Here is a 25,788-nt window from a genome sequence, read left to right as displayed (position 1 = left end):
GGACGGCGGCTGCGACGCCCCTGGGCATTCTACTCCGAGCGGGGGCGTCACGCAGGCCCGGCTAACGGCGACGGGCTTGGCGGCGGCCCCATATCGACTCGGGTCTCTCTTCATCCCGTATAAATCTTTCGCCTTTTACTAAAGATTTCCGTGGAGAGGGATAGCGATGAGTTCATGGTATTTTTGGAGGCTCTGCCCAAGCAGAGCTGCACTGCTGCTGTCAAAGGAAGACTGGGCCCGGCTTAGCGGCTGGCGTTAGGTGCCCGGTGGCGCGGCTGTGGTCTCCCTGGATCACGCGTGGACTCGCCGGGCGACACCTGCCAGAGGGGCTGGTGAGGGCTGAGCCGCGCCAGCTCCGTCGGCATCCCGCATGCCGGCGCCCGGCGGGGCGCAATTTGTGGGTATCGCTTCTCGGCCTTTTGGCTAAGATCAAGTGTAGTATCTGTTCTTATCAGTTTAATATCTGATACGTCCCCCATGGAGGGGACCACATATTAAACGGATTTTTGGAACAGGGAGCCGGAAGTGGGGCTTGCCCCGTCCGCTCCACGCATCGACCCGGTATTGCAGTGCTTCCGGGAATGGTGCACCTCTACTGCCCCCTGTTGTCGAAAGGCAGAACTGACTGACTGACTGACTGACTGACTGACTGACTGACTGACTGACTGACTGACTGACTGAGTGAGTGAGTGAGTGACTAATAGACTGAGTGCTGTGAGGGGGGGGGCCCTGTCTGTGCGTGGCCCCCGTTTCCCGCCGTTTTTCTTTTTTTTTTTTTTTTTTTTTTTTTTTTTTTTTTAAAGGAAGGTGACACACTGTTTGTGCGGTGGACAGCTGCGCTGAGGTAAGGCATGATGTCATCTTTGCCTTTTGAATTTCCCCTCATGTTTGTTAAAATGATTGCTGTCTTTTGAGAGGACAGGAGGACAGGGAGGAGTCGGGGCCCCGAGGACGGCGGCTGCGACGCCCCTGGGCATTCTACTCCGAGCGGGGGCGTCACGCAGGCCCGGCTAACGGCGACGGGCTTGGCGGCGGCCCCATATCGACTCGGGTCTCTCTTCATCCCGTATAAATCTTTCGCCTTTTACTAAAGATTTCCGTGGAGAGGGATAGCGATGAGTTCATGGTATTTTTGGAGGCTCTGCCCAAGCAGAGCTGCACTGCTGCTGTCAAAGGAAGACTGGGCCCGGCTTAGCGGCTGGCGTTAGGTGCCCGGTGGCGCGGCTGTGGTCTCCCTGGATCACGCGTGGACTCGCCGGGCGACACCTGCCAGAGGGGCTGGTGAGGGCTGAGCCGCGCCAGCTCCGTCGGCATCCCGCATGCCGGCGCCCGGCGGGGCGCAATTTGTGGGTATCGCTTCTCGGCCTTTTGGCTAAGATCAAGTGTAGTATCTGTTCTTATCAGTTTAATATCTGATACGTCCCCCATGGAGGGGACCACATATTAAACGGATTTTTGGAACAGGGAGCCGGAAGTGGGGCTTGCCCCGTCCGCTCCACGCATCGACCCGGTATTGCAGTGCTTCCGGGAATGGTGCACCTCTACTGCCCCCTGTTGTCGAAAGGCAGAACTGACTGACTGACTGACTGACTGACTGACTGACTGACTGACTGACTGAGTGAGTGAGTGAGTGACTAATAGACTGAGTGCTGTGAGGGGGGGGGCCCTGTCTGTGCGTGGCCCCCGTTTCCCGCCGTTTTTCTTTTTTTTTTTTTTTTTTTTTTAAAGGAAGGTGACACACTGTTTGTGCGGTGGACAGCTGCGCTGAGGTAAGGCATGATGTCATCTTTGCCTTTTGAATTTCCCCTCATGTTTGTTAAAATGATTGCTGTCTTTTGAGAGGACAGGAGGACAGGGAGGAGTCGGGGCCCCGAGGACGGCGGCTGCGACGCCCCTGGGCATTCTACTCCGAGCGGGGGCGTCACGCAGGCCCGGCTAACGGCGACGGGCTTGGCGGCGGCCCCATATCGACTCGGGTCTCTCTTCATCCCGTATAAATCTTTCGCCTTTTACTAAAGATTTCCGTGGAGAGGGATAGCGATGAGTTCATGGTATTTTTGGAGGCTCTGCCCAAGCAGAGCTGCACTGCTGCTGTCAAAGGAAGACTGGGCCCGGCTTAGCGGCTGGCGTTAGGTGCCCGGTGGCGCGGCTGTGGTCTCCCTGGATCACGCGTGGACTCGCCGGGCGACACCTGCCAGAGGGGCTGGTGAGGGCTGAGCCGCGCCAGCTCCGTCGGCATCCCGCATGCCGGCGCCCGGCGGGGCGCAATTTGTGGGTATCGCTTCTCGGCCTTTTGGCTAAGATCAAGTGTAGTATCTGTTCTTATCAGTTTAATATCTGATACGTCCCCCATGGAGGGGACCACATATTAAACGGATTTTTGGAACAGGGAGCCGGAAGTGGGGCTTGCCCCGTCCGCTCCACGCATCGACCCGGTATTGCAGTGCTTCCGGGAATGGTGCACCTCTACTGCCCCCTGTTGTCGAAAGGCAGAACTGACTGACTGACTGACTGACTGACTGACTGACTGACTGAGTGAGTGAGTGAGTGACTAATAGACTGAGTGCTGTGAGGGGGGGGGCCCTGTCTGTGCGTGGCCCCCGTTTCCCGCCGTTTTTCTTTTTTTTTTTTTTTTTTTTTTTTTTTTTTTTTAAAGGAAGGTGACACACTGTTTGTGCGGTGGACAGCTGCGCTGAGGTAAGGCATGATGTCATCTTTGCCTTTTGAATTTCCCCTCATGTTTGTTAAAATGATTGCTGTCTTTTGAGAGGACAGGAGGACAGGGAGGAGTCGGGGCCCCGAGGACGGCGGCTGCGACGCCCCTGGGCATTCTACTCCGAGCGGGGGCGTCACGCAGGCCCGGCTAACGGCGACGGGCTTGGCGGCGGCCCCATATCGACTCGGGTCTCTCTTCATCCCGTATAAATCTTTCGCCTTTTACTAAAGATTTCCGTGGAGAGGGATAGCGATGAGTTCATGGTATTTTTGGAGGCTCTGCCCAAGCAGAGCTGCACTGCTGCTGTCAAAGGAAGACTGGGCCCGGCTTAGCGGCTGGCGTTAGGTGCCCGGTGGCGCGGCTGTGGTCTCCCTGGATCACGCGTGGACTCGCCGGGCGACACCTGCCAGAGGGGCTGGTGAGGGCTGAGCCGCGCCAGCTCCGTCGGCATCCCGCATGCCGGCGCCCGGCGGGGCGCAATTTGTGGGTATCGCTTCTCGGCCTTTTGGCTAAGATCAAGTGTAGTATCTGTTCTTATCAGTTTAATATCTGATACGTCCCCCATGGAGGGGACCACATATTAAACGGATTTTTGGAACAGGGAGCCGGAAGTGGGGCTTGCCCCGTCCGCTCCACGCATCGACCCGGTATTGCAGTGCTTCCGGGAATGGTGCACCTCTACTGCCCCCTGTTGTCGAAAGGCAGAACTGACTGACTGACTGACTGACTGACTGACTGACTGACTGAGTGAGTGAGTGAGTGACTAATAGACTGAGTGCTGTGAGGGGGGGGGCCCTGTCTGTGCGTGGCCCCCGTTTCCCGCCGTTTTTCTTTTTTTTTTTTTTTTTTTTTTTTTTTTTTTTTTAAAGGAAGGTGACACACTGTTTGTGCGGTGGACAGCTGCGCTGAGGTAAGGCATGATGTCATCTTTGCCTTTTGAATTTCCCCTCATGTTTGTTAAAATGATTGCTGTCTTTTGAGAGGACAGGAGGACAGGGAGGAGTCGGGGCCCCGAGGACGGCGGCTGCGACGCCCCTGGGCATTCTACTCCGAGCGGGGGCGTCACGCAGGCCCGGCTAACGGCGACGGGCTTGGCGGCGGCCCCATATCGACTCGGGTCTCTCTTCATCCCGTATAAATCTTTCGCCTTTTACTAAAGATTTCCGTGGAGAGGGATAGCGATGAGTTCATGGTATTTTTGGAGGCTCTGCCCAAGCAGAGCTGCACTGCTGCTGTCAAAGGAAGACTGGGCCCGGCTTAGCGGCTGGCGTTAGGTGCCCGGTGGCGCGGCTGTGGTCTCCCTGGATCACGCGTGGACTCGCCGGGCGACACCTGCCAGAGGGGCTGGTGAGGGCTGAGCCGCGCCAGCTCCGTCGGCATCCCGCATGCCGGCGCCCGGCGGGGCGCAATTTGTGGGTATCGCTTCTCGGCCTTTTGGCTAAGATCAAGTGCTGCTTTTTGGAGGGATTTTTATTGCCAGGTTTTTAGTGGAGGCAACAGCGAACCTAAAGCGTGACCAGCAGGTGGCTTGACCGCCGCTGCCACGGGGCTAGCTGTTGTCTCCTTTTAGCGCTTTTTTTATTTTGGGTAGCCCTTGCAAGCCTAACGTGCAGGTTCGGGTGGCTTGACCGCCGTTCCCGCAGGGTGAGCTTGGGGTTTTATTTCCAGCTTTTATTAGTTTAGGCACCCAGCTGGGACACGTCGACTCCCTGCCCGGCTCCCGAGGACTCTCTTGCCCACCATCGCCAGGATGTCCGGGAGCCCACACAGGACCGTCGTAGTCATCCGGCATACAGCAGCCTTCAAGTGGACTCACCAGGAGGAACCGGAGAGTTTCCCGGAGAGACTGACCTTCATCCGGGAGGTGCTCTTCGGCCTCCTGGGACTTACCATGGAAGACATCATCTGTGTGCAGCGCAACCAGTCTTCGGCCTTCTTCTATGTGACTTGCACTACGGAAGAGGGCTACAAGAAGATGCTGGTTGCATGCAGCCGCTTGGAGGAAGAGCTTCGCCGGATGTACTATGACGTGGAGCCACTGTGGAAGCTGGACCGGAGAGTGATCACCGTCCACGTCTTGGACCCCTTTGTTCCAGCTGAAGCGGTGGCTGCCTTCCTGGGCAGGTTTGTCGACGTGGTCCCTGGGCACAGGGACGTGAGAGACCAGCTGGGTGTCTGGACTGGGCGCAGGCAGTTCCGGGTGTGCCTGCGCCCCGACGCTAGCTCCCCTGACGGGTATAGCCACCCACCTGCTCATTTTATGATAGGTCGTTGCAAGGGCTACCTTTTTTACTCCGGGCAACCCTCCTCCTGCCGCTTGTGCCACGGCCTGGGCCACACCGCGGACTCCTGTACCACCATGAAGTGCTGGAGATGCCTGGACGTCGGTCACTTGGCGAAGGACTGCAAGGGCCCCCTCCGGTGTAACCTGTGCAGAGGTGAGGACCATCTGGCTCGGAGCTGCCCTCAGCGCAAACCGTCCTGGGCCGACGCCGTTACCCGGGGCTCGGCTGTGGACGGGGCCCGACAGCAGGCACTGCCGGGCTGCGCTGAGATGCACGGGGGAGCCGAGAGGGGAGCTGGGAACACCGAGGCTCAGCCCTTCGCCAGTGCCGATGGGGAGTCCACGGCCTCCAGTGCTTCTGTGGAGTCCCCAGGTAAGGGTCCATTGGCCGTGGCTGAAAAGCGCGCAACCTCTCCCTCCAGGTTTGTCCAAAGCAGGAGGAGGAAGAAGGCCCGGAGGAACGAGAACACTGCTTTAGGCCGAGAAGCGATTTCCCCTTTTGAGCAGATGGACTTACTAAGTGTTCTGGTCTCCCCACTTGAGAGACGGTCTTATCCAGTGCAGCAGGACATTGCAAATGAATGTTCTTTTTTAGCCACTGTTGAGTCTGGGGGAGACCTTAGTTTTAATGGGGATATGTCTGAGGATGATAATGTTTTACCTTTTTAAAGATTTTAGATTTTCTGCTATATTTATGGATTTAATACTGTTTTAATGGGTGTTGTAATGTTTTGAGTAGTTTCATATTTTAAGATTTGTATGTTATAAGGTGTCTTGTATTATTATGGCAGTAATATGTTTTTGTTAATTATGCTGTTGGATTAAGTTTGTGGGTATAAATGGGTTTTGATATGTGCTATTTTGATTAGTATTGATGTGGGTTTGTTTTAGTTAGTATGTGGAAAATGTTGGGTTTTTATAGTTTTATGTGTTGTTCTTAGATTGTAAGCAGAAATGTTGAATAAAGATGAATTAAAAAAAAAAAAAAAATCTGTTCTTATCAGTTTAATATCTGATACGTCCCCCATGGAGGGGACCACATATTAAACGGATTTTTGGAACAGGGAGCCGGAAGTGGGGCTTGCCCCGTCCGCTCCACGCATCGACCCGGTATTGCAGTGCTTCCGGGAATGGTGCACCTCTACTGCCCCCTGTTGTCGAAAGGCAGAACTGACTGACTGACTGACTGACTGACTGACTGACTGACTGACTGACTGACTGACTGACTGACTGAGTGAGTGAGTGAGTGACTAATAGACTGAGTGCTGTGAGGGGGGGGGCCCTGTCTGTGCGTGGCCCCCGTTTCCCGCCGTTTTTCTTTTTTTTTTTTTTTTTTTTTTTTTTTTTTTTTTTAAAGGAAGGTGACACACTGTTTGTGCGGTGGACAGCTGCGCTGAGGTAAGGCATGATGTCATCTTTGCCTTTTGAATTTCCCCTCATGTTTGTTAAAATGATTGCTGTCTTTTGAGAGGACAGGAGGACAGGGAGGAGTCGGGGCCCCGAGGACGGCGGCTGCGACGCCCCTGGGCATTCTACTCCGAGCGGGGGCGTCACGCAGGCCCGGCTAACGGCGACGGGCTTGGCGGCGGCCCCATATCGACTCGGGTCTCTCTTCATCCCGTATAAATCTTTCGCCTTTTACTAAAGATTTCCGTGGAGAGGGATAGCGATGAGTTCATGGTATTTTTGGAGGCTCTGCCCAAGCAGAGCTGCACTGCTGCTGTCAAAGGAAGACTGGGCCCGGCTTAGCGGCTGGCGTTAGGTGCCCGGTGGCGCGGCTGTGGTCTCCCTGGATCACGCGTGGACTCGCCGGGCGACACCTGCCAGAGGGGCTGGTGAGGGCTGAGCCGCGCCAGCTCCGTCGGCATCCCGCATGCCGGCGCCCGGCGGGGCGCAATTTGTGGGTATCGCTTCTCGGCCTTTTGGCTAAGATCAAGTGTAGTATCTGTTCTTATCAGTTTAATATCTGATACGTCCCCCATGGAGGGGACCACATATTAAACGGATTTTTGGAACAGGGAGCCGGAAGTGGGGCTTGCCCCGTCCGCTCCACGCATCGACCCGGTATTGCAGTGCTTCCGGGAATGGTGCACCTCTACTGCCCCCTGTTGTCGAAAGGCAGAACTGACTGACTGACTGACTGACTGACTGACTGACTGACTGACTGACTGACTGAGTGAGTGAGTGAGTGACTAATAGACTGAGTGCTGTGAGGGGGGGGGCCCTGTCTGTGCGTGGCCCCCGTTTCCCGCCGTTTTTCTTTTTTTTTTTTTTTTTTTTTTTTTTTTTTTTTAAAGGAAGGTGACACACTGTTTGTGCGGTGGACAGCTGCGCTGAGGTAAGGCATGATGTCATCTTTGCCTTTTGAATTTCCCCTCATGTTTGTTAAAATGATTGCTGTCTTTTGAGAGGACAGGAGGACAGGGAGGAGTCGGGGCCCCGAGGACGGCGGCTGCGACGCCCCTGGGCATTCTACTCCGAGCGGGGGCGTCACGCAGGCCCGGCTAACGGCGACGGGCTTGGCGGCGGCCCCATATCGACTCGGGTCTCTCTTCATCCCGTATAAATCTTTCGCCTTTTACTAAAGATTTCCGTGGAGAGGGATAGCGATGAGTTCATGGTATTTTTGGAGGCTCTGCCCAAGCAGAGCTGCACTGCTGCTGTCAAAGGAAGACTGGGCCCGGCTTAGCGGCTGGCGTTAGGTGCCCGGTGGCGCGGCTGTGGTCTCCCTGGATCACGCGTGGACTCGCCGGGCGACACCTGCCAGAGGGGCTGGTGAGGGCTGAGCCGCGCCAGCTCCGTCGGCATCCCGCATGCCGGCGCCCGGCGGGGCGCAATTTGTGGGTATCGCTTCTCGGCCTTTTGGCTAAGATCAAGTGTAGTATCTGTTCTTATCAGTTTAATATCTGATACGTCCCCCATGGAGGGGACCACATATTAAACGGATTTTTGGAACAGGGAGCCGGAAGTGGGGCTTGCCCCGTCCGCTCCACGCATCGACCCGGTATTGCAGTGCTTCCGGGAATGGTGCACCTCTACTGCCCCCTGTTGTCGAAAGGCAGAACTGACTGACTGACTGACTGACTGACTGACTGACTGACTGACTGACTGACTGAGTGAGTGAGTGAGTGACTAATAGACTGAGTGCTGTGAGGGGGGGGGCCCTGTCTGTGCGTGGCCCCCGTTTCCCGCCGTTTTTCTTTTTTTTTTTTTTTTTTTTTTTTTTTTTTTTTTAAAGGAAGGTGACACACTGTTTGTGCGGTGGACAGCTGCGCTGAGGTAAGGCATGATGTCATCTTTGCCTTTTGAATTTCCCCTCATGTTTGTTAAAATGATTGCTGTCTTTTGAGAGGACAGGAGGACAGGGAGGAGTCGGGGCCCCGAGGACGGCGGCTGCGACGCCCCTGGGCATTCTACTCCGAGCGGGGGCGTCACGCAGGCCCGGCTAACGGCGACGGGCTTGGCGGCGGCCCCATATCGACTCGGGTCTCTCTTCATCCCGTATAAATCTTTCGCCTTTTACTAAAGATTTCCGTGGAGAGGGATAGCGATGAGTTCATGGTATTTTTGGAGGCTCTGCCCAAGCAGAGCTGCACTGCTGCTGTCAAAGGAAGACTGGGCCCGGCTTAGCGGCTGGCGTTAGGTGCCCGGTGGCGCGGCTGTGGTCTCCCTGGATCACGCGTGGACTCGCCGGGCGACACCTGCCAGAGGGGCTGGTGAGGGCTGAGCCGCGCCAGCTCCGTCGGCATCCCGCATGCCGGCGCCCGGCGGGGCGCAATTTGTGGGTATCGCTTCTCGGCCTTTTGGCTAAGATCAAGTGTAGTATCTGTTCTTATCAGTTTAATATCTGATACGTCCCCCATGGAGGGGACCACATATTAAACGGATTTTTGGAACAGGGAGCCGGAAGTGGGGCTTGCCCCGTCCGCTCCACGCATCGACCCGGTATTGCAGTGCTTCCGGGAATGGTGCACCTCTACTGCCCCCTGTTGTCGAAAGGCAGAACTGACTGACTGACTGACTGACTGACTGACTGACTGACTGACTGACTGACTGACTGACTGAGTGAGTGAGTGAGTGACTAATAGACTGAGTGCTGTGAGGGGGGGGGCCCTGTCTGTGCGTGGCCCCCGTTTCCCGCCGTTTTTCTTTTTTTTTTTTTTTTTTTTTTTTTTTTTTTTTTAAAGGAAGGTGACACACTGTTTGTGCGGTGGACAGCTGCGCTGAGGTAAGGCATGATGTCATCTTTGCCTTTTGAATTTCCCCTCATGTTTGTTAAAATGATTGCTGTCTTTTGAGAGGACAGGAGGACAGGGAGGAGTCGGGGCCCCGAGGACGGCGGCTGCGACGCCCCTGGGCATTCTACTCCGAGCGGGGGCGTCACGCAGGCCCGGCTAACGGCGACGGGCTTGGCGGCGGCCCCATATCGACTCGGGTCTCTCTTCATCCCGTATAAATCTTTCGCCTTTTACTAAAGATTTCCGTGGAGAGGGATAGCGATGAGTTCATGGTATTTTTGGAGGCTCTGCCCAAGCAGAGCTGCACTGCTGCTGTCAAAGGAAGACTGGGCCCGGCTTAGCGGCTGGCGTTAGGTGCCCGGTGGCGCGGCTGTGGTCTCCCTGGATCACGCGTGGACTCGCCGGGCGACACCTGCCAGAGGGGCTGGTGAGGGCTGAGCCGCGCCAGCTCCGTCGGCATCCCGCATGCCGGCGCCCGGCGGGGCGCAATTTGTGGGTATCGCTTCTCGGCCTTTTGGCTAAGATCAAGTGTAGTATCTGTTCTTATCAGTTTAATATCTGATACGTCCCCCATGGAGGGGACCACATATTAAACGGATTTTTGGAACAGGGAGCCGGAAGTGGGGCTTGCCCCGTCCGCTCCACGCATCGACCCGGTATTGCAGTGCTTCCGGGAATGGTGCACCTCTACTGCCCCCTGTTGTCGAAAGGCAGAACTGACTGACTGACTGACTGACTGAGTGAGTGAGTGAGTGACTAATAGACTGAGTGCTGTGAGGGGGGGGGCCCTGTCTGTGCGTGGCCCCCGTTTCCCGCCGTTTTTCTTTTTTTTTTTTTTTTTTTTTTAAAGGAAGGTGACACACTGTTTGTGCGGTGGACAGCTGCGCTGAGGTAAGGCATGATGTCATCTTTGCCTTTTGAATTTCCCCTCATGTTTGTTAAAATGATTGCTGTCTTTTGAGAGGACAGGAGGACAGGGAGGAGTCGGGGCCCCGAGGACGGCGGCTGCGACGCCCCTGGGCATTCTACTCCGAGCGGGGGCGTCACGCAGGCCCGGCTAACGGCGACGGGCTTGGCGGCGGCCCCATATCGACTCGGGTCTCTCTTCATCCCGTATAAATCTTTCGCCTTTTACTAAAGATTTCCGTGGAGAGGGATAGCGATGAGTTCATGGTATTTTTGGAGGCTCTGCCCAAGCAGAGCTGCACTGCTGCTGTCAAAGGAAGACTGGGCCCGGCTTAGCGGCTGGCGTTAGGTGCCCGGTGGCGCGGCTGTGGTCTCCCTGGATCACGCGTGGACTCGCCGGGCGACACCTGCCAGAGGGGCTGGTGAGGGCTGAGCCGCGCCAGCTCCGTCGGCATCCCGCATGCCGGCGCCCGGCGGGGCGCAATTTGTGGGTATCGCTTCTCGGCCTTTTGGCTAAGATCAAGTGGATTTTACGCTCTTTTTATCGCTTTTAACGGACTGCGTCGGGTTTTTTAGAGGAAGGCACGGCAAACCTAATGCGTGACCAGTAGGTGGCTTGACCGCCGCTGCCACGGGGCGACCCGTGCCTTCCTTTTAGCCTTTTATCCCTGCTTTTATTTTCGTTTTTATTAGGCTGGGGATCCCGCAGTGGCTGGTGGCCTGTCCGCCGCCCTGCCGGGTGAACTGGTGTTTTTATTTTTTAGTTGCTTTTATAGTTTAGCATTCCTCGGCTCATCCCGGATTGGCGGACGGCGGCCGGACCACGGCGGACGTCGGGACCACGGCGGCAGGAGGACTCTGCTCCAGGAACGACGTCGGTGGACCATCCCGGATGTCGACGGCCGGCGGAGCTGCGAGGAAGCCCTTCAGCGGGCCGTGGCTGGTAGCAGGCGGTGGCCTGCGTAATACCGCCCGGTTCTGCTGGAGGGCCGAAGGGGAGGTAGGCACCTTCCCCGACCGCCTGGCCTTCATCCGGGAGGTGGCCTTCGGGGAGCTGGGCCTGCGCATGGAGGACATCCTGTGTGTGCAGCGGAATGGACCTTTCCAGTTCTTCGAGGTCACCCTGTCCACCGACGAGAGCTACACCAAGGTCCTGGAGCGGAGCAAGGAGAGGGCCCAGCACCCTCTCCTGGGACGATACACCGTTGAGCCGCTGTGGTGGCCCGACAAGCGGGTAATTACGGTACATTGTTTTAACCCGCATGTGTCCGGCGAAGCCGTCCGCCAGTTCTTGAACAAGTATGTGGACCTCCTTCCTGGCCACAAGGACATCCGGGATGAGCTGGGGATCTGGACTGGTCGACGCCAGTTCCAGGCCCGCCTGCGCCCGGACGCTAATGGGGCGGGCGGTTTTAGTCATCCCCCAGCCTATTTTAATCTACAGGGCAATAAGGCTTACTTGTTTTATTCCGGACAGCCTCCCTTCTGCCGACAGTGTCACACCTTTGGACATACTCTGGAGGGATGCGCCAACCTGCGCTGCCGCAACTGCCTGGAGCCGGGGCACATGGCCAGGGACTGCAAGGGCCCCCGTCGCTGCATCCACTGCAACGGTGAGGACCATCTGGCTCGTTCCTGCCCCCAACGGAAAACGTCATACGCCGACGCTCTGTTAGGCAGCAGAGCTGTCGGCAAGGAGAGTGGTGGGGGAGCGCAAGCCCCCACGTCCGGGCAGGAACAGTCGGCGGCGGGGGCAGGAGGAGATGCCCTGGCCGAGGTGGAGGAGGCCCCAGCGACAGCGACTGCAATGCAGGAGGGGTCTCCAGTCCTGGCTCCAGGTGTCAGCAGCAGGAGGAGAAAGAGCGGCGCATCCCCCCGGAGGAGGAAGAAGAGCAGAAGGGAGGCACAACCCGACGCATCCAGCCCTCCGGCTGCCACCTTGCCAGCAGTGGCGGCCGGGGACCAAGGCCGAGAGAGTCCCCCCTCCCCGACATTGGGGGCCCCCCATCTGGTGTGGGACTTGGGACAGTCCCCTGCGCCCCCCCAGGAGTACAGCAGTGTGCAGGACAAAGCAAATGAACAGGAGTACCTGGGGGGGCTGGAACTGGGGGGCCTTTTGGGTTTGACTGAGGAGGGGGGGCAGTAATGCGGTATTGTTTTTAATGGCTGGCTTTTATTATTTTAGTGTGTTGTTTGTAATTGTATTTTACCTTTTTAACATTTCATGGCCAATTTTAATATTGTCACCTTGAATGTCAGGGGTTTGAGGAACGTTTTAAAGCGCACATCTGTTTTTAATCAGCTGGCATCTTCTCCCTTCAGCATTTGTTTTCTGCAGGAAGTCCACCTCCGGGACCAGCGGGACGAGGCTCTCTTTTCACGACAATGGAAGAGGGGTAGATCCTACTGGAGCGTAGGTGGTGTCCACTCCTCAGGCGTCGGGATCCTTTTTGGCGACCGCGCCTTTGAAGAAGTAAGATCGTTTACCGTTCTTCAAGGTAGGGTTTTGGGGGTGGACGCCACATGGAGGGGACAGCGCCTCCGGGCCATATGTGTCTACGCTCCAGTGGAGGCCTCGTCCCGTATAACTCTCTTTGAAGAGTTGTCCCCGTTCTGTGTCACAGATCGACACTTGATTTTAGGAGGGGACTTTAACATCTCGTTGGAGGGTAGACAGGATGTCAGCTCTGGGCACTTTCGCCATTTTATTCGTTCCTTTAAACTTGTTGATGGTTTTAAGATATGCAACCCCAGCATGCCGGGCTTCACCTGGCACAATAGTCGCGGAGCCAGCAGTCGCATCGACTATATTTTAGCCTCACCCCCCGTTGTTTTTAAAAAGGTGTCCCTCTCCCCACAGTGGCCCACTGACCACTTGGCAGTGGAGGCCACTGTTTCCATAGACGCCCCTGAATATGGGGGTGGCTATTGGAAAATGAACCTGCAGATCCTGGAGGAGAGCGATTTTAGACACCTTTTTTTAGATCACTTTTCCGAGTGGCAGAAGGACAAGCCTACCTTCCCCTCCGTGGCCGAATGGTGGGAGAGTGTGAAGGACAGGATCCGAACCTTCTCCATGCAGTACAGCAAGCAGCGCAGGATGGAGAAGAAATTCTCCATTCTGCAGCTGGAGAGAAGGTTGCGGGATGAATACGCCGCTCACAACAGCGGGGGCACCATCGACCACGAGCGACTGCTTGATATAAAGGGTGAGCTGAGGCGCCTGCATGCACAGGCTGCCTCGGCTCAAATGCTCCGCGACAGAATGTTCTTTTTGGAAAACAATGAAAAGTGCAATACTCATTTTTTCCAGAGAGCCAGGGAAGCCCGGGAGGAGAAGACCTTCGACTCTCTCCGGGCCTTAAACGGCGAAACGGTAACAATAACATCAGACATGCTGGAGGTTGCTAAATTGTTTTATCACAATCTTTTTAAGGTTAGGGACACGGACCCGGTTGCAGGGGAGCGGTTCCTAGACAACATCTCACCTTGCCTTCCCAGTGACATTCGTGACGGCTTAGAAGCCCCCATCACCTTGGCCGAGCTGACCGCAGTGCTTGGCAAGATGAACCGCCGCAAGGTACCGGGCCTTGATGGGCTCCCGGTGGAATTTTATTCCACTTTTTGGGATGTCCTCGGGCCGGAATTACTGCAGGTTGTAGAGGACGTTCAGCGCCGGGGTTTGCTCACTAGGAGCATGAGGTCAGGGGTTCTTTCTTTGTTGCACAAGAAGGGTGATCGTGCCGACCTTGGCAACTGGAGGCCCCTGACCATGCTTTGTGTAGACACAAAGCTCATCGCAAAGACCCTTACAGAACGCCTGAAGAAGGCCATGGCTCATCTGGTTCACAGCGATCAGACGTGTGGAGTACCGGGTCGATCGGCGACGTGGAACCTCCATCTCATCCGCGACGCCATCGCCTGGGTGGAGGACAGGAACCTCCCTCTCCTGCTGGTCAGCTTGGACCAGGAGAAAGCCTTCGACCGGGTAGATCACCGCTTCCTGTTTCAAGTATTGGGTAAGTTTGGCTTTGGACCCAATTACCTGGGGTGGTTACACACTTTGTATAACGAAGTTGGGAGCCATGTTGTTATCAATGGCTTCCTGAGTGACTTGGTGCCCCAGCTGAGTGGAGTGAGGCAGGGATGTCCCCTCTCCCCCCTCCTCTACGCGCTCTATATAGAGCCACTGGCGTGCGCCATTCGCGCCCACCCCGGGGTCGATGGCCTTCTTATCCCAGGAAGTCGGGGGAAAACTGTTAAACTGACCCAGTACGCAGACGACACCACCCTTTTCGTCTGCTCGGATCAGTCTCTCGGTCATGCCATGAGCCTTGTTCATGCGTTCGGTAGGGCCTCCGGCGCGACGCTCAACCTCAGTAAGTCGGTGGCCAAGTATTTCGGCAGCTGGAAGGCGAGGGAGGGCGTCGCAGGGGGTCTCACCCTCTGTGACGGACCTCTCAAAGTGTTGGGGGTCAACTTCCTTTCGGATGGTGCCGCCCGTTTGAACTGGGAGGAGCGGTTGGCGATCGCCAGGCGGAAGATCGGACTGTGGAAGTCCAGGTCCCTGTCCTTCCAAGGTAAGGTTTTAGCCTTAAAAGTGGATATTCTTCCCACCCTGCTCTACCTTGCACATGTGTACCCTTTGCCCCGCTTCATGCGCAGAGGCCTGACGAGAGACGTTTTCAACCTCGTCTGGGGGGGCAGGTACGAGTACGTGCGTAGGGAAGTGATGTATCTCGGAAAGGACAGTGGGGGGAGGGATGTTATTGACTTTCCTCTCAAGCTTGACTGCCTGTTCTTCTCGCAGCTCTGCACGCGCCTGGCAGCTCCCCTCGAGCACCCCCATCAGCACTTTGTGCGTCTGTGGCTGGCTCTCCCCATGAGACGCCTGGTGGCGTCGTGGACCAACCTCGGCCCCAAGGCTGAGACCCTGCCGGCCCATTACAGCCACGCTGTCAAGTGGAGTAAGTTTTTTCCGGCAGGTGTCAAGACAGAGGCCTTGACCAAGCATAGAGCGCTTTATAGGGCTTTGCTTGGTCATAGGGAGACTCGGGCCATGCTGGGCCTGGAGGAAGGCACATGGGCGAGAATCCAGCCTAAGGGTTTGGATCACAGGCTGCAGGACCTGAACTGGCAGTGCCTTCATGGTAAGCTGCCAGTCAGGGACGTCTTACATAGGCATAAGCTGACCAGACACCCCCGCTGCCCCAGGCCCGAGTGCAGCGAGGATGAGACCATCAGGCACGTGTTTTGGGACTGTGGGCATGCACAGAGAGTTTGGGGGTTGGTAGCGGGCCTGTGTGGACGTGTGGACCCGCAGCCCGGTCTGACCTACGACAAGGTGTTGAAGGGGTGGGACCCCAAGCTCCATAACCCCTTCGGCCCCTGGATGTGGCTGCTGGTCAGCATTACCAAGCGAGAGCTGTGGAATGCCAGGACCGCGCTCATCCGCAGAGGGGTTCATCTGGAGGCACAAGGGGTGTTCCGTAAAATCCGGGCCGACTTGGGTTTCAGGATGGAGACTGACGTCATCCAGCGGGGCTACCACGAGGCCAAGGAGAGGTGGAAGGGCCTCTTTTGGCTTTAGCCCCGTTTCGTTTAGGTGGTGACGCTCCATTCTACAGGGTGGACATGACGCACCTTTCTGGAGCACACAGAAGGTACTTTGGGTTTTAGGTGAGTGTGCTTTGTTTTTTTTGTGCGTGTGTTGTATTTTAAATACTTTTTTAATAATTGCATGTACAGAATTTATTGTGCACTACTGGTTGATCACTTTTAGCACGTATTTATTAATATTAACATTATCTATTAACATTTTAATCTATTTGGTGTGCTTTGTTTCTGTGATTAACCGTATTTTATGCCCGAAGTCTCAGATTTTATGTGTGTGGATGGTGTATAACCCTGTTTTAACCCGACCCTTGTGTTTGAAATTTGTGGTCTGTGGGTCTGTTCCTCTTTTAAGGTTTTAACCTTTTAATGGCTTGCATTTGAGGTGACATTTTATTTGTAGAAATGGCCAGATGAATGTAATTAAAGGGTAAATGTGTGTAATTTTAATTGTTGATTTTATTACTGTTTTGATTATTTTATGGTATATAGTTCTGCATAATTTGTTTGTTTAATACTGTTTTAATATGTCTTATTATTATGATTCTATTGAATTGCCATTGATGTGTATTATGTTAAAAATTTCAACCTTTTACATTGTTGTAATATTTGTTTATGATGTATGCTGGAAAGGTTGTTTTAATATGCATGGATGACGATGCCAATTTTAAAAGTGTAGGTTTGATGTTTATATGTTTTGATCAGGTGTGTTGATTTAAATGATGTGCAGAACTGTTTAATAAAGTATGGAAAAAAAAAAATCTGTTCTTATCAGTTTAATATCTGATACGTCCCCCATGGAGGGGACCACATATTAAACGGATTTTTGGAACAGGGAGCCGGAAGTGGGGCTTGCCCCGTCCGCTCCACGCATCGACCCGGTATTGCAGTGCTTCCGGGAATGGTGCACCTCTACTGCCCCCTGTTGTCGAAAGGCAGAACTGACTGACTGACTGACTGACTGACTGACTGACTGACTGACTGACTGACTGACTGACTGAGTGAGTGAGTGAGTGACTAATAGACTGAGTGCTGTGAGGGGGGGGGCCCTGTCTGTGCGTGGCCCCCGTTTCCCGCCGTTTTTCTTTTTTTTTTTTTTTTTTTTTTTTTTTTTTTTTTAAAGGAAGGTGACACACTGTTTGTGCGGTGGACAGCTGCGCTGAGGTAAGGCATGATGTCATCTTTGCCTTTTGAATTTCCCCTCATGTTTGTTAAAATGATTGCTGTCTTTTGAGAGGACAGGAGGACAGGGAGGAGTCGGGGCCCCGAGGACGGCGGCTGCGACGCCCCTGGGCATTCTACTCCGAGCGGGGGCGTCACGCAGGCCCGGCTAACGGCGACGGGCTTGGCGGCGGCCCCATATCGACTCGGGTCTCTCTTCATCCCGTATAAATCTTTCGCCTTTTACTAAAGATTTCCGTGGAGAGGGATAGCGATGAGTTCATGGTATTTTTGGAGGCTCTGCCCAAGCAGAGCTGCACTGCTGCTGTCAAAGGAAGACTGGGCCCGGCTTAGCGGCTGGCGTTAGGTGCCCGGTGGCGCGGCTGTGGTCTCCCTGGATCACGCGTGGACTCGCCGGGCGACACCTGCCAGAGGGGCTGGTGAGGGCTGAGCCGCGCCAGCTCCGTCGGCATCCCGCATGCCGGCGCCCGGCGGGGCGCAATTTGTGGGTATCGCTTCTCGGCCTTTTGGCTAAGATCAAGTGTAGTATCTGTTCTTATCAGTTTAATATCTGATACGTCCCCCATGGAGGGGACCACATATTAAACGGATTTTTGGAACAGGGAGCCGGAAGTGGGGCTTGCCCCGTCCGCTCCACGCATCGACCCGGTATTGCAGTGCTTCCGGGAATGGTGCACCTCTACTGCCCCCTGTTGTCGAAAGGCAGAACTGACTGACTGACTGACTGACTGACTGACTGACTGACTGAGTGAGTGAGTGAGTGACTAATAGACTGAGTGCTGTGAGGGGGGGGGCCCTGTCTGTGCGTGGCCCCCGTTTCCCGCCGTTTTTCTTTTTTTTTTTTTTTTTTTTTTTTTTTTTTTTTAAAGGAAGGTGACACACTGTTTGTGCGGTGGACAGCTGCGCTGAGGTAAGGCATGATGTCATCTTTGCCTTTTGAATTTCCCCTCATGTTTGTTAAAATGATTGCTGTCTTTTGAGAGGACAGGAGGACAGGGAGGAGTCGGGGCCCCGAGGACGGCGGCTGCGACGCCCCTGGGCATTCTACTCCGAGCGGGGGCGTCACGCAGGCCCGGCTAACGGCGACGGGCTTGGCGGCGGCCCCATATCGACTCGGGTCTCTCTTCATCCCGTATAAATCTTTCGCCTTTTACTAAAGATTTCCGTGGAGAGGGATAGCGATGAGTTCATGGTATTTTTGGAGGCTCTGCCCAAGCAGAGCTGCACTGCTGCTGTCAAAGGAAGACTGGGCCCGGCTTAGCGGCTGGCGTTAGGTGCCCGGTGGCGCGGCTGTGGTCTCCCTGGATCACGCGTGGACTCGCCGGGCGACACCTGCCAGAGGGGCTGGTGAGGGCTGAGCCGCGCCAGCTCCGTCGGCATCCCGCATGCCGGCGCCCGGCGGGGCGCAATTTGTGGGTATCGCTTCTCGGCCTTTTGGCTAAGATCAAGTGTAGTATCTGTTCTTATCAGTTTAATATCTGATACGTCCCCCATGGAGGGGACCACATATTAAACGGATTTTTGGAACAGGGAGCCGGAAGTGGGGCTTGCCCCGTCCGCTCCACGCATCGACCCGGTATTGCAGTGCTTCCGGGAATGGTGCACCTCTACTGCCCCCTGTTGTCGAAAGGCAGAACTGACTGACTGACTGACTGACTGACTGACTGACTGACTGACTGACTGACTGAGTGAGTGAGTGAGTGACTAATAGACTGAGTGCTGTGAGGGGGGGGGCCCTGTCTGTGCGTGGCCCCCGTTTCCCGCCGTTTTTCTTTTTTTTTTTTTTTTTTTTTTTTTTTTTTTTTTAAAGGAAGGTGACACACTGTTTGTGCGGTGGACAGCTGCGCTGAGGTAAGGCATGATGTCATCTTTGCCTTTTGAATTTCCCCTCATGTTTGTTAAAATGATTGCTGTCTTTTGAGAGGACAGGAGGACAGGGAGGAGTCGGGGCCCCGAGGACGGCGGCTGCGACGCCCCTGGGCATTCTACTCCGAGCGGGGGCGTCACGCAGGCCCGGCTAACGGCGACGGGCTTGGCGGCGGCCCCATATCGACTCGGGTCTCTCTTCATCCCGTATAAATCTTTCGCCTTTTACTAAAGATTTCCGTGGAGAGGGATAGCGATGAGTTCATGGTATTTTTGGAGGCTCTGCCCAAGCAGAGCTGCACTGCTGCTGTCAAAGGAAGACTGGGCCCGGCTTAGCGGCTGGCGTTAGGTGCCCGGTGGCGCGGCTGTGGTCTCCCTGGATCACGCGTGGACTCGCCGGGCGACACCTGCCAGAGGGGCTGGTGAGGGCTGAGCCGCGCCAGCTCCGTCGGCATCCCGCATGCCGGCGCCCGGCGGGGCGCAATTTGTGGGTATCGCTTCTCGGCCTTTTGGCTAAGATCAAGTGTAGTATCTGTTCTTATCAGTTTAATATCTGATACGTCCCCCATGGAGGGGACCACATATTAAACGGATTTTTGGAACAGGGAGCCGGAAGTGGGGCTTGCCCCGTCCGCTCCACGCATCGACCCGGTATTGCAGTGCTTCCGGGAATGGTGCACCTCTACTGCCCCCTGTTGTCGAAAGGCAGAACTGACTGACTGACTGACTGACTGACTGACTGACTGACTGACTGACTGACTGACTGACTGAGTGAGTGAGTGAGTGACTAATAGACTGAGTGCTGTGAGGGGGGGGGCCCTGTCTGTGCGTGGCCCCCGTTTCCCGCCGTTTTTCTTTTTTTTTTTTTTTTTTTTTTTTTTTTTTTTTTTAAAGGAAGGTGACACACTGTTTGTGCGGTGGACAGCTGCGCTGAGGTAAGGCATGATGTCATCTTTGCCTTTTGAATTTCCCCTCATGTTTGTTAAAATGATTGCTGTCTTTTGAGAGGACAGGAGGACAGGGAGGAGTCGGGGCCCCGAGGACGGCGGCTGCGACGCCCCTGGGCATTCTACTCCGAGCGGGGGCGTCACGCAGGCCCGGCTAACGGCGACGGGCTTGGCGGCGGCCCCATATCGACTCGGGTCTCTCTTCATCCCGTATAAATCTTTCGCCTTTTACTAAAGATTTCCGTGGAGAGGGATAGCGATGAGTTCATGGTATTTTTGGAGGCTCTGCCCAAGCAGAGCTGCACTGCTGCTGTCAAAGGAAGACTGGGCCCGGCTTAGCGGCTGGCGTTAGGTGCCCGGTGGCGCGGCTGTGGTCTCCCTGGATCACGCGTGGACTCGCCGGGCGACACCTGCCAGAGGGGCTGGTGAGGGCTGAGCCGCGCCAGCTCCGTCGGCATCCCGCATGCCGGCGCCCGGCGGGGCGCAATTTGTGGGTATCGCTTCTCGGCCTTTTGGCTAAGATCAAGTGTAGTATCTGTTCTTATCAGTTTAATATCTGATACGTCCCCCATGGAGGGGACCACATATTAAACGGATTTTTGGAACAGGGAGCCGGAAGTGGGGCTTGCCCCGTCCGCTCCACGCATCGACCCGGTATTGCAGTGCTTCCGGGAATGGTGCACCTCTACTGCCCCCTGTTGTCGAAAGGCAGAACTGACTGACTGACTGACTGACTGACTGACTGACTGACTGAGTGAGTGAGTGAGTGACTAATAGACTGAGTGCTGTGAGGGGGGGGGCCCTGTCTGTGCGTGGCCCCCGTTTCCCGCCGTTTTTCTTTTTTTTTTTTTTTTTTTTTTTTTTTTTTTTTAAAGGAAGGTGACACACTGTTTGTGCGGTGGACAGCTGCGCTGAGGTAAGGCATGATGTCATCTTTGCCTTTTGAATTTCCCCTCATGTTTGTTAAAATGATTGCTGTCTTTTGAGAGGACAGGAGGACAGGGAGGAGTCGGGGCCCCGAGGACGGCGGCTGCGACGCCCCTGGGCATTCTACTCCGAGCGGGGGCGTCACGCAGGCCCGGCTAACGGCGACGGGCTTGGCGGCGGCCCCATATCGACTCGGGTCTCTCTTCATCCCGTATAAATCTTTCGCCTTTTACTAAAGATTTCCGTGGAGAGGGATAGCGATGAGTTCATGGTATTTTTGGAGGCTCTGCCCAAGCAGAGCTGCACTGCTGCTGTCAAAGGAAGACTGGGCCCGGCTTAGCGGCTGGCGTTAGGTGCCCGGTGGCGCGGCTGTGGTCTCCCTGGATCACGCGTGGACTCGCCGGGCGACACCTGCCAGAGGGGCTGGTGAGGGCTGAGCCGCGCCAGCTCCGTCGGCATCCCGCATGCCGGCGCCCGGCGGGGCGCAATTTGTGGGTATCGCTTCTCGGCCTTTTGGCTAAGATCAAGTGTAGTATCTGTTCTTATCAGTTTAATATCTGATACGTCCCCCATGGAGGGGACCACATATTAAACGGATTTTTGGAACAGGGAGCCGGAAGTGGGGCTTGCCCCGTCCGCTCCACGCATCGACCCGGTATTGCAGTGCTTCCGGGAATGGTGCACCTCTACTGCCCCCTGTTGTCGAAAGGCAGAACTGACTGACTGACTGACTGACTGACTGACTGACTGACTGACTGACTGACTGACTGAGTGAGTGAGTGAGTGACTAATAGACTGAGTGCTGTGAGGGGGGGGGCCCTGTCTGTGCGTGGCCCCCGTTTCCCGCCGTTTTTCTTTTTTTTTTTTTTTTTTTTTTTTTTTTTTTTTTTAAAGGAAGGTGACACACTGTTTGTGCGGTGGACAGCTGCGCTGAGGTAAGGCATGATGTCATCTTTGCCTTTTGAATTTCCCCTCATGTTTGTTAAAATGATTGCTGTCTTTTGAGAGGACAGGAGGACAGGGAGGAGTCGGGGCCCCGAGGACGGCGGCTGCGACGCCCCTGGGCATTCTACTCCGAGCGGGGGCGTCACGCAGGCCCGGCTAACGGCGACGGGCTTGGCGGCGGCCCCATATCGACTCGGGTCTCTCTTCATCCCGTATAAATCTTTCGCCTTTTACTAAAGATTTCCGTGGAGAGGGATAGCGATGAGTTCATGGTATTTTTGGAGGCTCTGCCCAAGCAGAGCTGCACTGCTGCTGTCAAAGGAAGACTGGGCCCGGCTTAGCGGCTGGCGTTAGGTGCCCGGTGGCGCGGCTGTGGTCTCCCTGGATCACGCGTGGACTCGCCGGGCGACACCTGCCAGAGGGGCTGGTGAGGGCTGAGCCGCGCCAGCTCCGTCGGCATCCCGCATGCCGGCGCCCGGCGGGGCGCAATTTGTGGGTATCGCTTCTCGGCCTTTTGGCTAAGATCAAGTGTAGTATCTGTTCTTATCAGTTTAATATCTGATACGTCCCCCATGGAGGGGACCACATATTAAACGGATTTTTGGAACAGGGAGCCGGAAGTGGGGCTTGCCCCGTCCGCTCCACGCATCGACCCGGTATTGCAGTGCTTCCGGGAATGGTGCACCTCTACTGCCCCCTGTTGTCGAAAGGCAGAACTGACTGACTGACTGACTGACTGACTGACTGACTGACTGACTGAGTGAGTGAGTGAGTGACTAATAGACTGAGTGCTGTGAGGGGGGGGGCCCTGTCTGTGCGTGGCCCCCGTTTCCCGCCGTTTTTCTTTTTTTTTTTTTTTTTTTTTTTTTTTTTTTTTAAAGGAAGGTGACACACTGTTTGTGCGGTGGACAGCTGCGCTGAGGTAAGGCATGATGTCATCTTTGCCTTTTGAATTTCCCCTCATGTTTGTTAAAATGATTGCTGTCTTTTGAGAGGACAGGAGGACAGGGAGGAGTCGGGGCCCCGAGGACGGCGGCTGCGACGCCCCTGGGCATTCTACTCCGAGCGGGGGCGTCACGCAGGCCCGGCTAACGGCGACGGGCTTGGCGGCGGCCCCATATCGACTCGGGTCTCTCTTCATCCCGTATAAATCTTTCGCCTTTTACTAAAGATTTCCGTGGAGAGGGATAGCGATGAGTTCATGGTATTTTTGGAGGCTCTGCCCAAGCAGAGCTGCACTGCTGCTGTCAAAGGAAGACTGGGCCCGGCTTAGCGGCTGGCGTTAGGTGCCCGGTGGCGCGGCTGTGGTCTCCCTGGATCACGCGTGGACTCGCCGGGCGACACCTGCCAGAGGGGCTGGTGAGGGCTGAGCCGCGCCAGCTCCGTCGGCATCCCGCATGCCGGCGCCCGGCGGGGCGCAATTTTATCGCTTCTCGGCCTTTTGGCTAAGATCAAGTGTAGTATCTGTTCTTATCAGTTTAATATCTGATACGTCCCCCATGGAGGGGACCACATATTAAACGGATTTTTGGAACAGGGAGCCGGAAGTGGGGCTTGCCCCGTCCGCTCCACGCATCGACCCGGTATTGCAGTGCTTCCGGGAATGGTGCACCTCTACTGCCCCCTGTTGTCGAAAGGCAGAACTGACTGACTGACTGACTGACTGACTGACTGACTGACTGACTGACTGAGTGAGTGAGTGAGTGACTAATAGACTGAGTGCTGTGAGGGGGGGGGCCCTGTCTGTGCGTGGCCCCCGTTTCCCGCCGTTTTTCTTTTTTTTTTTTTTTTTTTTTTTTTTTTTTTTTTAAAGGAAGGTGACACACTGTTTGTGCGGTGGACAGCTGCGCTGAGGTAAGGCATGATGTCATCTTTGCCTTTTGAATTTCCCCTCATGTTTGTTAAAATGATTGCTGTCTTTTGAGAGGACAGGAGGACAGGGAGGAGTCGGGGCCCCGAGGACGGCGGCTGCGACGCCCCTGGGCATTCTACTCCGAGCGGGGGCGTCACGCAGGCCCGGCTAACGGCGACGGGCTTGGCGGCGGCCCCATATCGACTCGGGTCTCTCTTCATCCCGTATAAATCTTTCGCCTTTTACTAAAGATTTCCGTGGAGAGGGATAGCGATGAGTTCATGGTATTTTTGGAGGCTCTGCCCAAGCAGAGCTGCACTGCTGCTGTCAAAGGAAGACTGGGCCCGGCTTAGCGGCTGGCGTTAGGTGCCCGGTGGCGCGGCTGTGGTCTCCCTGGATCACGCGTGGACTCGCCGGGCGACACCTGCCAGAGGGGCTGGTGAGGGCTGAGCCGCGCCAGCTCCGTCGGCATCCCGCATGCCGGCGCCCGGCGGGGCGCAATTTGTGGGTATCGCTTCTCGGCCTTTTGGCTAAGATCAAGTGTAGTATCTGTTCTTATCAGTTTAATATCTGATACGTCCCCCATGGAGGGGACCACATATTAAACGGATTTTTGGAACAGGGAGCCGGAAGTGGGGCTTGCCCCGTCCGCTCCACGCATCGACCCGGTATTGCAGTGCTTCCGGGAATGGTGCACCTCTACTGCCCCCTGTTGTCGAAAGGCAGAACTGACTGACTGACTGACTGACTGACTGACTGACTGACTGACTGACTGACTGACTGACTGAGTGAGTGAGTGAGTGACTAATAGACTGAGTGCTGTGAGGGGGGGGGCCCTGTCTGTGCGTGGCCCCCGTTTCCCGCCGTTTTTCTTTTTTTTTTTTTTTTTTTTTTTTTTTTTTTTTTAAAGGAAGGTGACACACTGTTTGTGCGGTGGACAGCTGCGCTGAGGTAAGGCATGATGTCATCTTTGCCTTTTGAATTTCCCCTCATGTTTGTTAAAATGATTGCTGTCTTTTGAGAGGACAGGAGGACAGGGAGGAGTCGGGGCCCCGAGGACGGCGGCTGCGACGCCCCTGGGCATTCTACTCCGAGCGGGGGCGTCACGCAGGCCCGGCTAACGGCGACGGGCTTGGCGGCGGCCCCATATCGACTCGGGTCTCTCTTCATCCCGTATAAATCTTTCGCCTTTTACTAAAGATTTCCGTGGAGAGGGATAGCGATGAGTTCATGGTATTTTTGGAGGCTCTGCCCAAGCAGAGCTGCACTGCTGCTGTCAAAGGAAGACTGGGCCCGGCTTAGCGGCTGGCGTTAGGTGCCCGGTGGCGCGGCTGTGGTCTCCCTGGATCACGCGTGGACTCGCCGGGCGACACCTGCCAGAGGGGCTGGTGAGGGCTGAGCCGCGCCAGCTCCGTCGGCATCCCGCATGCCGGCGCCCGGCGGGGCGCAATTTGTGGGTATCGCTTCTCGGCCTTTTGGCTAAGATCAAGTGTAGTATCTGTTCTTATCAGTTTAATATCTGATACGTCCCCCATGGAGGGGACCACATATTAAACGGATTTTTGGAACAGGGAGCCGGAAGTGGGGCTTGCCCCGTCCGCTCCACGCATCGACCCGGTATTGCAGTGCTTCCGGGAATGGTGCACCTCTACTGCCCCCTGTTGTCGAAAGGCAGAACTGACTGACTGACTGACTGACTGACTGACTGACTGACTGAGTGAGTGAGTGAGTGACTAATAGACTGAGTGCTGTGAGGGGGGGGGCCCTGTCTGTGCGTGGCCCCCGTTTCCCGCCGTTTTTCTTTTTTTTTTTTTTTTTTTTTTTTTTTTTTTTTAAAGGAAGGTGACACACTGTTTGTGCGGTGGACAGCTGCGCTGAGGTAAGGCATGATGTCATCTTTGCCTTTTGAATTTCCCCTCATGTTTGTTAAAATGATTGCTGTCTTTTGAGAGGACAGGAGGACAGGGAGGAGTCGGGGCCCCGAGGACGGCGGCTGCGACGCCCCTGGGCATTCTACTCCGAGCGGGGGCGTCACGCAGGCCCGGCTAACGGCGACGGGCTTGGCGGCGGCCCCATATCGACTCGGGTCTCTCTTCATCCCGTATAAATCTTTCGCCTTTTACTAAAGATTTCCGTGGAGAGGGATAGCGATGAGTTCATGGTATTTTTGGAGGCTCTGCCCAAGCAGAGCTGCACTGCTGCTGTCAAAGGAAGACTGGGCCCGGCTTAGCGGCTGGCGTTAGGTGCCCGGTGGCGCGGCTGTGGTCTCCCTGGATCACGCGTGGACTCGCCGGGCGACACCTGCCAGAGGG

At 55.6% G+C, this 25,788-nt stretch overlaps 38 non-coding genes and 1 pseudogene across 38 annotated transcripts; all 39 read left to right on the top strand.

The window, feature by feature from the left end:
• Positions 1 to 94: 94 nt before the first annotated feature.
• On the top strand, positions 95 to 208 carry LOC140584575 (U5 spliceosomal RNA). The gene has a single exon (XR_011986537.1). It is a non-coding gene; the product is annotated as a U5 spliceosomal RNA (small nuclear RNA).
• A 195-nt stretch (positions 209 to 403) lies between these two features.
• Positions 404 to 595, top strand: LOC140585111 (U2 spliceosomal RNA). Its single transcript, XR_011987071.1, has one exon. It is a non-coding gene; the product is annotated as a U2 spliceosomal RNA (small nuclear RNA).
• Positions 596 to 1,043: 448 nt separating this feature from the next.
• On the top strand, positions 1,044 to 1,157 carry LOC140584573 (U5 spliceosomal RNA). Its single transcript, XR_011986535.1, has one exon. It is a non-coding gene; the product is annotated as a U5 spliceosomal RNA (small nuclear RNA).
• Positions 1,158 to 1,352: 195 nt separating this feature from the next.
• On the top strand, positions 1,353 to 1,544 carry LOC140585110 (U2 spliceosomal RNA). The gene has a single exon (XR_011987070.1). It is a non-coding gene; the product is annotated as a U2 spliceosomal RNA (small nuclear RNA).
• Positions 1,545 to 1,968: 424 nt separating this feature from the next.
• On the top strand, positions 1,969 to 2,082 carry LOC140584572 (U5 spliceosomal RNA). Its single transcript, XR_011986534.1, has one exon. It is a non-coding gene; the product is annotated as a U5 spliceosomal RNA (small nuclear RNA).
• Positions 2,083 to 2,277: 195 nt separating this feature from the next.
• Positions 2,278 to 2,469, top strand: LOC140585109 (U2 spliceosomal RNA). Its single transcript, XR_011987069.1, has one exon. It is a non-coding gene; the product is annotated as a U2 spliceosomal RNA (small nuclear RNA).
• A 427-nt stretch (positions 2,470 to 2,896) lies between these two features.
• Positions 2,897 to 3,010, top strand: LOC140584571 (U5 spliceosomal RNA). The gene has a single exon (XR_011986533.1). It is a non-coding gene; the product is annotated as a U5 spliceosomal RNA (small nuclear RNA).
• A 195-nt stretch (positions 3,011 to 3,205) lies between these two features.
• LOC140585107 (U2 spliceosomal RNA) lies at positions 3,206 to 3,397 on the top strand. Its single transcript, XR_011987067.1, has one exon. It is a non-coding gene; the product is annotated as a U2 spliceosomal RNA (small nuclear RNA).
• A 428-nt stretch (positions 3,398 to 3,825) lies between these two features.
• Positions 3,826 to 3,939, top strand: LOC140584570 (U5 spliceosomal RNA). The gene has a single exon (XR_011986532.1). It is a non-coding gene; the product is annotated as a U5 spliceosomal RNA (small nuclear RNA).
• Positions 3,940 to 5,918: 1,979 nt separating this feature from the next.
• On the top strand, positions 5,919 to 6,144 carry LOC140584163 (U2 spliceosomal RNA; annotated as a pseudogene).
• Positions 6,145 to 6,597: 453 nt separating this feature from the next.
• LOC140584569 (U5 spliceosomal RNA) lies at positions 6,598 to 6,711 on the top strand. Its single transcript, XR_011986531.1, has one exon. It is a non-coding gene; the product is annotated as a U5 spliceosomal RNA (small nuclear RNA).
• A 195-nt stretch (positions 6,712 to 6,906) lies between these two features.
• On the top strand, positions 6,907 to 7,098 carry LOC140585106 (U2 spliceosomal RNA). The gene has a single exon (XR_011987066.1). It is a non-coding gene; the product is annotated as a U2 spliceosomal RNA (small nuclear RNA).
• A 439-nt stretch (positions 7,099 to 7,537) lies between these two features.
• On the top strand, positions 7,538 to 7,651 carry LOC140584568 (U5 spliceosomal RNA). The gene has a single exon (XR_011986530.1). It is a non-coding gene; the product is annotated as a U5 spliceosomal RNA (small nuclear RNA).
• Positions 7,652 to 7,846: 195 nt separating this feature from the next.
• LOC140585105 (U2 spliceosomal RNA) lies at positions 7,847 to 8,038 on the top strand. The gene has a single exon (XR_011987065.1). It is a non-coding gene; the product is annotated as a U2 spliceosomal RNA (small nuclear RNA).
• Positions 8,039 to 8,478: 440 nt separating this feature from the next.
• LOC140584567 (U5 spliceosomal RNA) lies at positions 8,479 to 8,592 on the top strand. Its single transcript, XR_011986529.1, has one exon. It is a non-coding gene; the product is annotated as a U5 spliceosomal RNA (small nuclear RNA).
• Positions 8,593 to 8,787: 195 nt separating this feature from the next.
• On the top strand, positions 8,788 to 8,979 carry LOC140585104 (U2 spliceosomal RNA). Its single transcript, XR_011987064.1, has one exon. It is a non-coding gene; the product is annotated as a U2 spliceosomal RNA (small nuclear RNA).
• A 448-nt stretch (positions 8,980 to 9,427) lies between these two features.
• On the top strand, positions 9,428 to 9,541 carry LOC140584566 (U5 spliceosomal RNA). Its single transcript, XR_011986528.1, has one exon. It is a non-coding gene; the product is annotated as a U5 spliceosomal RNA (small nuclear RNA).
• Positions 9,542 to 9,736: 195 nt separating this feature from the next.
• LOC140585103 (U2 spliceosomal RNA) lies at positions 9,737 to 9,928 on the top strand. The gene has a single exon (XR_011987063.1). It is a non-coding gene; the product is annotated as a U2 spliceosomal RNA (small nuclear RNA).
• Positions 9,929 to 10,328: 400 nt separating this feature from the next.
• LOC140584565 (U5 spliceosomal RNA) lies at positions 10,329 to 10,442 on the top strand. The gene has a single exon (XR_011986527.1). It is a non-coding gene; the product is annotated as a U5 spliceosomal RNA (small nuclear RNA).
• Positions 10,443 to 16,485: 6,043 nt separating this feature from the next.
• LOC140584145 (U2 spliceosomal RNA) lies at positions 16,486 to 16,672 on the top strand. Its single transcript, XR_011986175.1, has one exon. It is a non-coding gene; the product is annotated as a U2 spliceosomal RNA (small nuclear RNA).
• A 448-nt stretch (positions 16,673 to 17,120) lies between these two features.
• LOC140584564 (U5 spliceosomal RNA) lies at positions 17,121 to 17,234 on the top strand. The gene has a single exon (XR_011986526.1). It is a non-coding gene; the product is annotated as a U5 spliceosomal RNA (small nuclear RNA).
• Positions 17,235 to 17,429: 195 nt separating this feature from the next.
• On the top strand, positions 17,430 to 17,621 carry LOC140585101 (U2 spliceosomal RNA). The gene has a single exon (XR_011987061.1). It is a non-coding gene; the product is annotated as a U2 spliceosomal RNA (small nuclear RNA).
• Positions 17,622 to 18,048: 427 nt separating this feature from the next.
• On the top strand, positions 18,049 to 18,162 carry LOC140584562 (U5 spliceosomal RNA). The gene has a single exon (XR_011986524.1). It is a non-coding gene; the product is annotated as a U5 spliceosomal RNA (small nuclear RNA).
• Positions 18,163 to 18,357: 195 nt separating this feature from the next.
• Positions 18,358 to 18,549, top strand: LOC140585100 (U2 spliceosomal RNA). Its single transcript, XR_011987060.1, has one exon. It is a non-coding gene; the product is annotated as a U2 spliceosomal RNA (small nuclear RNA).
• A 440-nt stretch (positions 18,550 to 18,989) lies between these two features.
• LOC140584561 (U5 spliceosomal RNA) lies at positions 18,990 to 19,103 on the top strand. Its single transcript, XR_011986523.1, has one exon. It is a non-coding gene; the product is annotated as a U5 spliceosomal RNA (small nuclear RNA).
• A 195-nt stretch (positions 19,104 to 19,298) lies between these two features.
• On the top strand, positions 19,299 to 19,490 carry LOC140585099 (U2 spliceosomal RNA). The gene has a single exon (XR_011987059.1). It is a non-coding gene; the product is annotated as a U2 spliceosomal RNA (small nuclear RNA).
• A 449-nt stretch (positions 19,491 to 19,939) lies between these two features.
• LOC140584560 (U5 spliceosomal RNA) lies at positions 19,940 to 20,053 on the top strand. The gene has a single exon (XR_011986522.1). It is a non-coding gene; the product is annotated as a U5 spliceosomal RNA (small nuclear RNA).
• A 195-nt stretch (positions 20,054 to 20,248) lies between these two features.
• LOC140585098 (U2 spliceosomal RNA) lies at positions 20,249 to 20,440 on the top strand. The gene has a single exon (XR_011987058.1). It is a non-coding gene; the product is annotated as a U2 spliceosomal RNA (small nuclear RNA).
• Positions 20,441 to 20,867: 427 nt separating this feature from the next.
• LOC140584559 (U5 spliceosomal RNA) lies at positions 20,868 to 20,981 on the top strand. The gene has a single exon (XR_011986521.1). It is a non-coding gene; the product is annotated as a U5 spliceosomal RNA (small nuclear RNA).
• Positions 20,982 to 21,176: 195 nt separating this feature from the next.
• LOC140585097 (U2 spliceosomal RNA) lies at positions 21,177 to 21,368 on the top strand. Its single transcript, XR_011987057.1, has one exon. It is a non-coding gene; the product is annotated as a U2 spliceosomal RNA (small nuclear RNA).
• Positions 21,369 to 21,813: 445 nt separating this feature from the next.
• LOC140584558 (U5 spliceosomal RNA) lies at positions 21,814 to 21,927 on the top strand. Its single transcript, XR_011986520.1, has one exon. It is a non-coding gene; the product is annotated as a U5 spliceosomal RNA (small nuclear RNA).
• Positions 21,928 to 22,122: 195 nt separating this feature from the next.
• Positions 22,123 to 22,314, top strand: LOC140585096 (U2 spliceosomal RNA). The gene has a single exon (XR_011987056.1). It is a non-coding gene; the product is annotated as a U2 spliceosomal RNA (small nuclear RNA).
• Positions 22,315 to 22,745: 431 nt separating this feature from the next.
• Positions 22,746 to 22,859, top strand: LOC140584557 (U5 spliceosomal RNA). The gene has a single exon (XR_011986519.1). It is a non-coding gene; the product is annotated as a U5 spliceosomal RNA (small nuclear RNA).
• Positions 22,860 to 23,049: 190 nt separating this feature from the next.
• Positions 23,050 to 23,241, top strand: LOC140585095 (U2 spliceosomal RNA). Its single transcript, XR_011987055.1, has one exon. It is a non-coding gene; the product is annotated as a U2 spliceosomal RNA (small nuclear RNA).
• A 436-nt stretch (positions 23,242 to 23,677) lies between these two features.
• Positions 23,678 to 23,791, top strand: LOC140584556 (U5 spliceosomal RNA). Its single transcript, XR_011986518.1, has one exon. It is a non-coding gene; the product is annotated as a U5 spliceosomal RNA (small nuclear RNA).
• Positions 23,792 to 23,986: 195 nt separating this feature from the next.
• LOC140585094 (U2 spliceosomal RNA) lies at positions 23,987 to 24,178 on the top strand. The gene has a single exon (XR_011987054.1). It is a non-coding gene; the product is annotated as a U2 spliceosomal RNA (small nuclear RNA).
• A 448-nt stretch (positions 24,179 to 24,626) lies between these two features.
• LOC140584555 (U5 spliceosomal RNA) lies at positions 24,627 to 24,740 on the top strand. The gene has a single exon (XR_011986517.1). It is a non-coding gene; the product is annotated as a U5 spliceosomal RNA (small nuclear RNA).
• Positions 24,741 to 24,935: 195 nt separating this feature from the next.
• On the top strand, positions 24,936 to 25,127 carry LOC140585093 (U2 spliceosomal RNA). The gene has a single exon (XR_011987053.1). It is a non-coding gene; the product is annotated as a U2 spliceosomal RNA (small nuclear RNA).
• A 427-nt stretch (positions 25,128 to 25,554) lies between these two features.
• Positions 25,555 to 25,668, top strand: LOC140584554 (U5 spliceosomal RNA). The gene has a single exon (XR_011986516.1). It is a non-coding gene; the product is annotated as a U5 spliceosomal RNA (small nuclear RNA).
• The last annotated feature ends 120 nt before the right edge of the window (positions 25,669 to 25,788 follow it).

Source organism: Paramormyrops kingsleyae, unplaced genomic scaffold, assembly GCF_048594095.1.
Source record: "Paramormyrops kingsleyae isolate MSU_618 unplaced genomic scaffold, PKINGS_0.4 ups31, whole genome shotgun sequence".
Lineage (NCBI taxonomy): Eukaryota > Metazoa > Chordata > Actinopteri > Osteoglossiformes > Mormyridae > Paramormyrops > Paramormyrops kingsleyae.
This window is presented reverse-complemented; position numbering and strand designations above follow the sequence as displayed.